Genomic DNA, 9019 nt, shown 5'->3' with positions numbered 1-9019 from the left:
AAAGTTGCACACAAAAACAGGAACAAATGAACTATCCTAAAGTTCCACAGTCACTGCTAACTGGGACCCACTGTCAGTGACACAAAACAGGGCAGCGGCGCTGCACAACGCTGGCGCAGCCAGAGCTCGTCGGCGGGGACAAGTGGACCTACATGATCTACTGGAGCTGCACGCGTCGAATAACCTAGGTGGTGGCAGTGGAGGTGGGGTGGAGAATGCTCGTCGTCGGCCATGGCGGCACGGCGGCGCTGCTTAGCGGTGCGTCGATCGTCACCGGCCACGACAAAGCCAGGCGAGGTGCGCAACAGCACCACGGTGACCGTACGAACCTATCTAGATGACCTAGGCGGCTTGAGAAGCTTCTACAAAGCATGGCCACGGCGCGGTGGCGCGAAGGTCAAGACATGGTGGCGCGGGTCGTCGTGTTCCGCGCCGGTAGGACCACCAACAGAGGTAACATCATAGCACAAGCTAATACTCATCCTAACTAAGCTCTAACGCTAAAAACTAGAAGAAAAGCGAGTGTGAGCCGAGAGGCGGTGAGCTTGCCGTGGAGGCGGCTATGGCGGCTGAGGTGCCAGCGAGAGGGGAAAAAGGCAATACGCCCTCACCAAAGCTCAAATGACTCAGCCAAAACATCGAGGCGGTGGAGGTGGATGTGGCGCAGCTACGGGTGAGATGGAGATGGTGGCGGTGTGGTGGAGCGCATGCGAGGCGACGACGGAGGTGATGCTGTGCTCGGCGGTGTTGCTTGGTGCCGCGGCGAGAACAAGGGAGTACGCTAGAGAGGGAGAGAGCAGGCGGGATTGAGTGGAAATGGAGCATGGTGCGGTGCAGATAATGGCTGCTAATGCGAGGTGTCGAGGCCAAGTGTCAGTCGATGGTGGCCACTGCGGCAGCCATGCTCTATCCATGGTCGGCCATGATAGAGCACGGCGTGGAGTCGATCAGTGCCTAAAACCGAGCCTGACAGCGAGATTTGACGAAGCTCAATATCCTAATCCGTGGAGCATTAGCGTGCACAAGCTGAATCAAAGTTGTAGATCAATGTACCATCTACAATTCTTATTAAGGGACTCAGTGCTAATTCACAACCAATCTCGAGTAATATCATCCCAAAAACGAGGCTATCAAACAGGTCAGTGAAAATGACTTAGCGAAATTTGCTAAGTGTTGAAAACAGAGAATTGATGATTCTTGTGAGCCTAATTCAAGCATGTTAGGAGCTAAACCAGTCTATGACCCAAAAAAAAGTTGTTCCTCTTGCCAAATACTACAACTTTGCTTTAGTGACCACCTCCATGCAAGGTCTCTAGCACATAGTTCAAACTTGGTCAAACATGCTACTTTCAAATGATGGTATGCACTTAAACTTTGGCTTAGTGACCAAATTACCCTTAATCATGAATACCAAAGTTGTTCATAATGATCTTCTAAACATGTTTAATCTATTTGTAAGGTCACAAACTAATTTCTTGCATTGGTCACACTTAGAGCTATCTAGGTCCACATGAATGGCATCACTTAAGTACTTGATTAGTCAAAATGATCTTCATGAACATTGTTCCACTAGTCATCATAAGTGTAGCTAATATGTTTTAGTGACTCACATTCATCACTTACATGTATTCACTCATGATCATATGCATATATAGGGAAACATGAAATAATAAGCAATGTTGCAAATGTTTCAATTGTAATAGCTTAATATGAATGCATGATGCTCATGCTTATGCAATGCAAGTCAATTTATGCAAGGCTAACACCTAGGGTGTTACAGCCCCTCCCCCTTATAAAAATCTCGTCCTGAGATTTGCAAGACCTACCATTTTTGGAAAAAGGCGGGATAAACCTTTTGTAAATAATCCTCTCGTTCCCACGTAGCATCTTGTTCACTGTGATTGTTCCACACCACCTTATAGAACTTAATGATCTTACTCCGTGTTACTCTTTCCATTTCTTCTAACACTCGGATTGGTTTTTCTTCATAGGTAAAATCCGATTGAAGCTTTATGTTGGTGTGTGCAATAGCTTCTTCCGGTATATGAAGACATTTCTTGAACTGGGAAACATGGAAGACATCAAATATTGCACTCATCTCTGGTGGAAGTTGTAACTTATAAGCATCCTTTCCTTTCCATTTTGTAATCTTGTATGGTCCTACATATCTAGGCGCAAGCTTCTTTTTTGCTCCAAATCTCTTCACTCCCTTCATGGGTGATACCTTCAAGTATACATAGTCACCCACTTCAAAAGTTAGTGGTCTTCTTCTTTTATTAGCATAACTCGTTTGCCTCAATTGAGCTATCTTTATATGCTGTTGGATAATACGCACTTGCTCTTTAGCTTCATTAACAAAGTCAATACCAAAGTATCTCCTTTCACTGGGCTCAATCCAATTCAACGGAGTTCTACATTTTCAGCCGTACAAGGCTTCAAATGGAGTCATCTTGATGCTTGCTTGATAACTGTTGTTGTACGAGAACTCAGCTAAAGGTAACCATTTCTCCTAACATAAGCACTTAGCAAATCTTCTAAGATTTTTTTCACTCGCTCTGTCTGTCCTGAAGTTTGCGGATGGTATGCCGAACTTTTGATTAGCTTAGTTCCCAAAGACTAGTGTAAGTGTTCCTAGAAATGAGCTATGAACTATGGTCCTTGATCTAAGATTATGGTTCTAGGGTACTCCATGTAGCCTCACAATCTGAGAAACATATAGCTTAACGTATTTCCCAACTATATACCTTGTGTTAACTGGTATAAAATGGGCTGACTTGGTAAGACGATCTACAATGACCCATATTGAATCATGACCTTGTTGTGTCATTGGAAGGCCTGTGATAAAGTCCATACTGATTTCTTCCCATTTCCAACCTAGAATAGGTAATGGCTGAAGTAATCCGGCAAATTTCATATGAATAGCTTTTACTCTACTGCAGTTATCGCACCTAGCGACATAGGCTGCGGTCTCCTTCTTCATCTTAGTCCACCAAAAACGGGTTTTCAAATCTTGATACATCTTACTACTACCCCGGATGGATAGACAATTTAGACGAATGAGCTTCCTCTAGAATTTGATTTCTAAGTTCCCGGTTTTTCAGTACTACAAGTTGGTCCTCAAACCATAGTACACCCTTTTCATCTAATCTGAAATGTTTGGTTTCTTGCTCTTGCATCCTTCTCTTGATGTGACTTATACCTACATCCATTTGCTACAGCTCTATGATTTTGCTCTCAAGTGAACAACGGATAGTGATATTGTGTAGTACAACAGGATGTAACAAATTGAAGCCATCTTCCAACAATGCTTCCTCAGTGTTGCAATGAGATTTCCGACTGAGTGCATCAGGCTACAACATTGGCTTTCCTCGGATGGTAATGTACTTCCAAATTGTAGTCCTTAATCAGCTCTAACCATCTTCACTGTCTCATGTTTAGCTCTGGATGGGTAAAGATATACTTGAGACTTTTGTGGTCAGTATATATATGACATATATTGCCCAACAAATAATGTCTCCATATCTTTAATGCATGTACAACTACTGTGAGTTCTAAATCATGTGTAGGGTAGTTGACTTCATGTTTTCTCAACTACCGAGAAGCATATGCAATAACTCTCCCCTCTTGCATGAGCAAACACCCCAAACCTATACCTAATGCATCACAAAATACATCAAAAGGCTTCTCGATGTTGGGTTATGCTAAAACAGGGGTTGTAGTTAACAAAGTCCTGAGGGTGTGAAAAGCTGCTTCACATTCTGGTGTCCAATTGTACTTGTCATCTTTCTGAAGTAGCCTAGTCATGGGCTTAGCTATCTTTGAGAAATCTAGGATGAAACAACGATAATATCCTGCTAACCCTAGAAAACTCTAAACTTCATAAACCAAAGTCGAGGCCTTCCAATCCATGACCTCTTGTACTTTTGATGGGTCTACAGAGATTCCATCTCTTGATAAGATATGACCTAAGAAAGGTACTTTGCTCAATCAAAATTCACACTTGCTAAATTTTGCATATAGCTTATGCTCCCTCAATCTCGATAGAACAATCCTCAGATGCTCTTCATGATCTGCCTTGTTTTATGAATAAATCAATATATCATCGATAAACACGACCATAAACTTATCAAGCTCAGGCATGAATACTGGATTCATCAGGTACATGAAGTAGGCAGGAGCATTCATTAGTCCGAAAGACATAACCAAATACTCATATAAGCCATACCTAGTGGAGAAAGCAGTCTTAGGTATATCCTCTGGTTTAATTTTTATCTGATGATAGCCTGATCTCAAGTCAATCTTGGAGAATACCTTTGCCTTTGCCAACTAATCGAACAAGATGTCGATGCAGGGAAATGGGTACTTGTTCTTGATGGTCACAGCATTGAGTGGTCTGTAATCTACACACATTCTCAAGGATTTGTCCTTTTTTTCACAAACAATGCTGGACATCCCCACGGAGATGAACTAGGTTGAATAAGACCCTTGTCCAACAGATCCTATAACTGAATCTTAAGTTCTGCTAACTCATTTGGTGGCATTCTATACGGCCTTCTTGAGATAGGTGTCGTACCTAGCACTAACTCAATCTTGAATTCCATATCCCTATCTGGTGGTAAACCTGGTAACTCCTCTGGAAATACATCTAGAAACTCACAAACCATAGGGATATCACAAAGGGTAGTGGTTTAGATAGCACAAGCTAAGTGTTGGAGTTCAAAATTTTGGGAGAGTGGTACTAGAAAAAGCATTCCCTCCCTTGGGTTCTCTCAACATAATAGTACAAGTGCTAGTGTCAATGAGCACACCATGATCCTTCATCCAATTCATGCCTAAGATTACACTTATGGATAACCCGGGCAATATTATAAAATTCGTTGTATACCCCCTCTCTAGTATAGAGATGAACACATTTCTGACTATCTTATTTGTAGAAATAGTAGCCCCAGCCAAACTTATATTATAACCACCCTTGCTTACTTCAATGATTTTCTAGTCATGTCTAGATGCAAATGCTTGACTAATAAATGAATGAGAAGCTCCCGAATCAAATAAAACAATAGCGGGATGCTTGTTGACAATAAACATACCAGCCGTGACAACTTCTCCAGTGGGCACTTCCTCAACAGCAGTATAGTGCATGTATCCTAGACATGCCCTTGAGTTCACCTACCTCTGATTGTTCTAATTCTGATTGCCATTCTTCTTTGGGTGGGGGCATTCCTTGGCCCAATGCCCAACTTGATTGTAGTTAAAACAGGGTTGATTACTCCTAGGTCCTATGGCACTTCCCTGACCACCATTTCCTTTAGGTAAGGCAATAGTGAATGCCTTACAGAATGCTTTCTAAGGCCTGCTGTTCTGAGCTTTAGGTGGTGGAGGCCTGAACTTAGGTGCAGGTGGGCAGAACTATGGCCTAGCTGTGATAGGAGCTCTGGACTATGAAGATCCAGAGGCACCTAACTCAAATGCCCTTTTGCGACCCTTAGCTGTCGCATGCATGTTGTTATGGTTTTCCTGGGTTAGAGCATCACTAATAAACTCGTTATAGGTGGTGCACTTGGAATTGACCATGGTCTTCATCAGTTTGGTGCCAAGACCCCGCTTGAAGCTCTCTATCTTCTTCTCCTCGGTATCCACAAAACCTAGAGCATACCTGGATAGGTTATTGAATGCGTGCATATATTCTATGAGGGTCTTTGTCTCTAGGGTGAGCCTCATAAATTCAGCCACTTTCATGCGCATTAAGCCTGGAGGAATGTGATGCCCCCAAAAAGCCAACTTGAACTACTCCCATGTTACTCACGCATTAGCAGGTAGAGAGGATAAGAAATGTGTCCACCAGATCCCTGCTGGTCCCTACAACTGATGGGACACATACTCAGCCTTCAGGTGCTTGGTGACTCTTAGCAGACAAAACTTCTGCTCAATGGTGTTGAGCCACTCGTCCGCCTGTAGTGGTTCCTCTACCACCTTGAAGATAGGAGGCTTTGTATCTAGAAATTCCTTGAAGGTACTATGCTAATTAGGCTTGGGCCCTTGTTGCTGTGGGTGGCCACAAGCGGTGTTCTACATGATGAGGCGTAGAGCTTCCTCCATTGTCCTTTGGCTCCCCAAGAATTAGGCAAAGAACTCCTGAGCAGATAGCAGTGGCGGTGGTGTTAAGTCACCGTCGTTGCCATCATGGCTACTACTAGCTCCTGCACAGGTGCGAGTCATCTACGAAGTTGCAACAATAAGCGATTATTGGTTGATGTCAAAAGATTGCAGATGAATTTATAATCATGCCAAACTAAAATTACTAGAGACAATCTCAAATTCATACAATAAAAACAGAGGCATAATAATTCATTCTCGCAACATGACACCACCAATTTGATCACTTATCGGACTCATAGCACGTTAATATTCAAATTACGATCTCTGATAAATCAACTAGAATTTGCATTAGCATTTAACCAAACGTGTGATAGTCATGCAAATAACAATATTACGTGATAGTCCAATCACCAACACCAAATTCAAACTATAGGTCCATTACATAACCAATGATGATACATTAAGCACTTCTACTAAGTACTAGGTGATCTAATCCTCATCAAGATCAGTATCGAGGTCAGAGATAGGATCATCTCCTTCCTCGCGCTCCACCTCTTCCTCATCCTCATCCTCATCTTCCTTCATATTTGGACCATCTTCTTCCCCATCTAGGATTGGGTTTAGCTGGTTGTTCAGATAGTGCACCTCATGCTGAAGGTTCATCACTTGCAGTTGAGCCTATGCAAGCTGCTGACGTAAGCCTCTTTTGGCATGGTCCTGTGCATTACTCATGTCGCGGTGCCAATCTCTTTCTATCCTTACTATAGTGGCACAGTTCTCTGCTGCATCATGCTGGCGTCTAGCTGTGGACACCTCATCCCGGGCGGCCTCTAACTGCTCCCGTAGTCCTGCAAGCAATGCTTGATCATTAGCTCTTGCTTCCTAGGCTGCTACTCTCTGTTGATCCACTTGCTCCATTTGGGCATGGAGAGTGCCCAAAGCTGCATAGGCTTGGTCAGATTCCCATCGGGCTTTACTTGCTTGCATTCTTATGCTTGCGCACACACTTCTTGAGCTTATGCTGTGTGGCCTCAGCTCTTATGAGTTTGTCCATGCAAGTGGTGTATGATTCCTGCCAGAAATCCCTGGTGTCCTGGCGTGTACAAAACATCTTCATCACCGCAAACATTGCACTCATAGCAGGACTAGAGCTATTTGCCCGCTCATCCCGATCTCTGATCAATGCATTTTGGTTGCGTTGTTCCCATATTGTTATGGACGGATCCACCCAAGGAAACATACCCGCTGCACTACTGGTAAGTGCATCCCCATGCTGCTGGCAAATTTGACTCAAAACCTCATAGGCCACTACTTGGGCAGCCTCCCAAGGAGTTTTCCCTTCCGATTCCGCCTCACTCCTACAAGAAGGGTGCTTGTGTGTGGGCTGATACAGTTAGCCGCACCTCATACCATGGTTGTCCCTCCATGTACTCTTCATTCCAATGATAAAGGGGCGGTTCATGGTACCCCGCAAAGTGCAAAACTCTCCACAGTAGGGTAGGCGTTCTGAAAACCATTAGAAAATTCTCACATCCAGCTGGTGCTGCCATCTGTACCATCAACATGTACAACTTTGTGAGATAAGGCCATAATGGATAAGAGTTACATAACCAAGTAAGAATTTTATAAGGGAAGGAACAATGTAATTATTTGAATGATAATTATCATGATGCATGCTCGTTCCGTACGTCCTCACAAACTTAGGAAAAATTATTTCTAACGACATATACGGTGGCGTACATACGTTCTCTCATATATAGCATAACTAGTCGAGCTACATGTTTCGTTGTAGTGTACCTGCATAAAAGTTTCATTTCAGCCCATCCCATAATTAAATATGCAGAATGTAAATCTAAATACTTCCATATATGTATACCCACACATATACTTCCGTATCAAAACTACCCAATAGCAGTTTATACCCACAATTAAATACGCACCACATACACATGCAAGCATGCATACATAGTCGTACCAAAGCTAACTCTCCCCGACCGCACGCTCACATCTTGTGCTCATGTCACTCATCAACTTACCTAAGCGTAGAAGGCATTTGATCCATACATTACCATTGAAGTGAATGGCATTCATACAATAGCACGCCGTATGGACGTCGAAATTTAAAACCCCCAAGTTAGTACTTAAATAGCCACCTAATAGTCCTTAACTTGGGCATAAGGAAAGTGATCACTGGCACACTCTAGATTTCAAATACCTATTTATATAGCTATTATTTGCTAGAAAAGGTTTTGGAAAACAAAAACTTTTGTTTTATATACACATGTGACAATTAATGTTGAATCTTGCTCTGATGCCAGCTATCGTAGAACTGACCAATTTATAAGAGTACAAGTACAATGGCAGCCCACAAGCGGTCGCACTGTCATACTTGAACCCATATAAACCAGGTAGTCCATCGAGTACCATGATGGGTCTCAATAAACGATTTACAACAACCAAGATCGTACATGATTCAACATACATGTCACATATTACATAAAGTTCACAGATACATTTTCATCATCAGAGTATGAAACAAAGTTACTACAAACCAAGTTTAATAGATAAAAGCGGAAGCAAATTAAGTTTGAAAGTAGCATTTGCCAACATAGTTTTGATATAGTGCCAACATATGATCACAGTCCACAAAAGCATGTAGAGGGATTAATAAAGAAGCCTGCCCAAGGCTTACTCCTCATCCACAGCGGGATAGAAGCAACTCTTGCAATAACCATGATACATAGTGCCATCTGCAATAATGGGAAAAATAAACCCTGAGTGCGAGAAGGTACTTAGCTAGACTTACCCGTCATAAACCAGAAATAAAATGACTCCAAGGATCATGCGAGGCTGTATAAGTGGATATAGCTTAACAACATTTTGCATAAAAAGCGATTAACTTAGTTATATAATTATAATT

This window comes from Miscanthus floridulus, chromosome 13, assembly GCF_019320115.1.
Source record: "Miscanthus floridulus cultivar M001 chromosome 13, ASM1932011v1, whole genome shotgun sequence".
Classification (NCBI taxonomy): Eukaryota; Viridiplantae; Streptophyta; class Magnoliopsida; order Poales; family Poaceae; genus Miscanthus; species Miscanthus floridulus.
Note: the sequence above shows the minus strand (reverse complement) of the source record.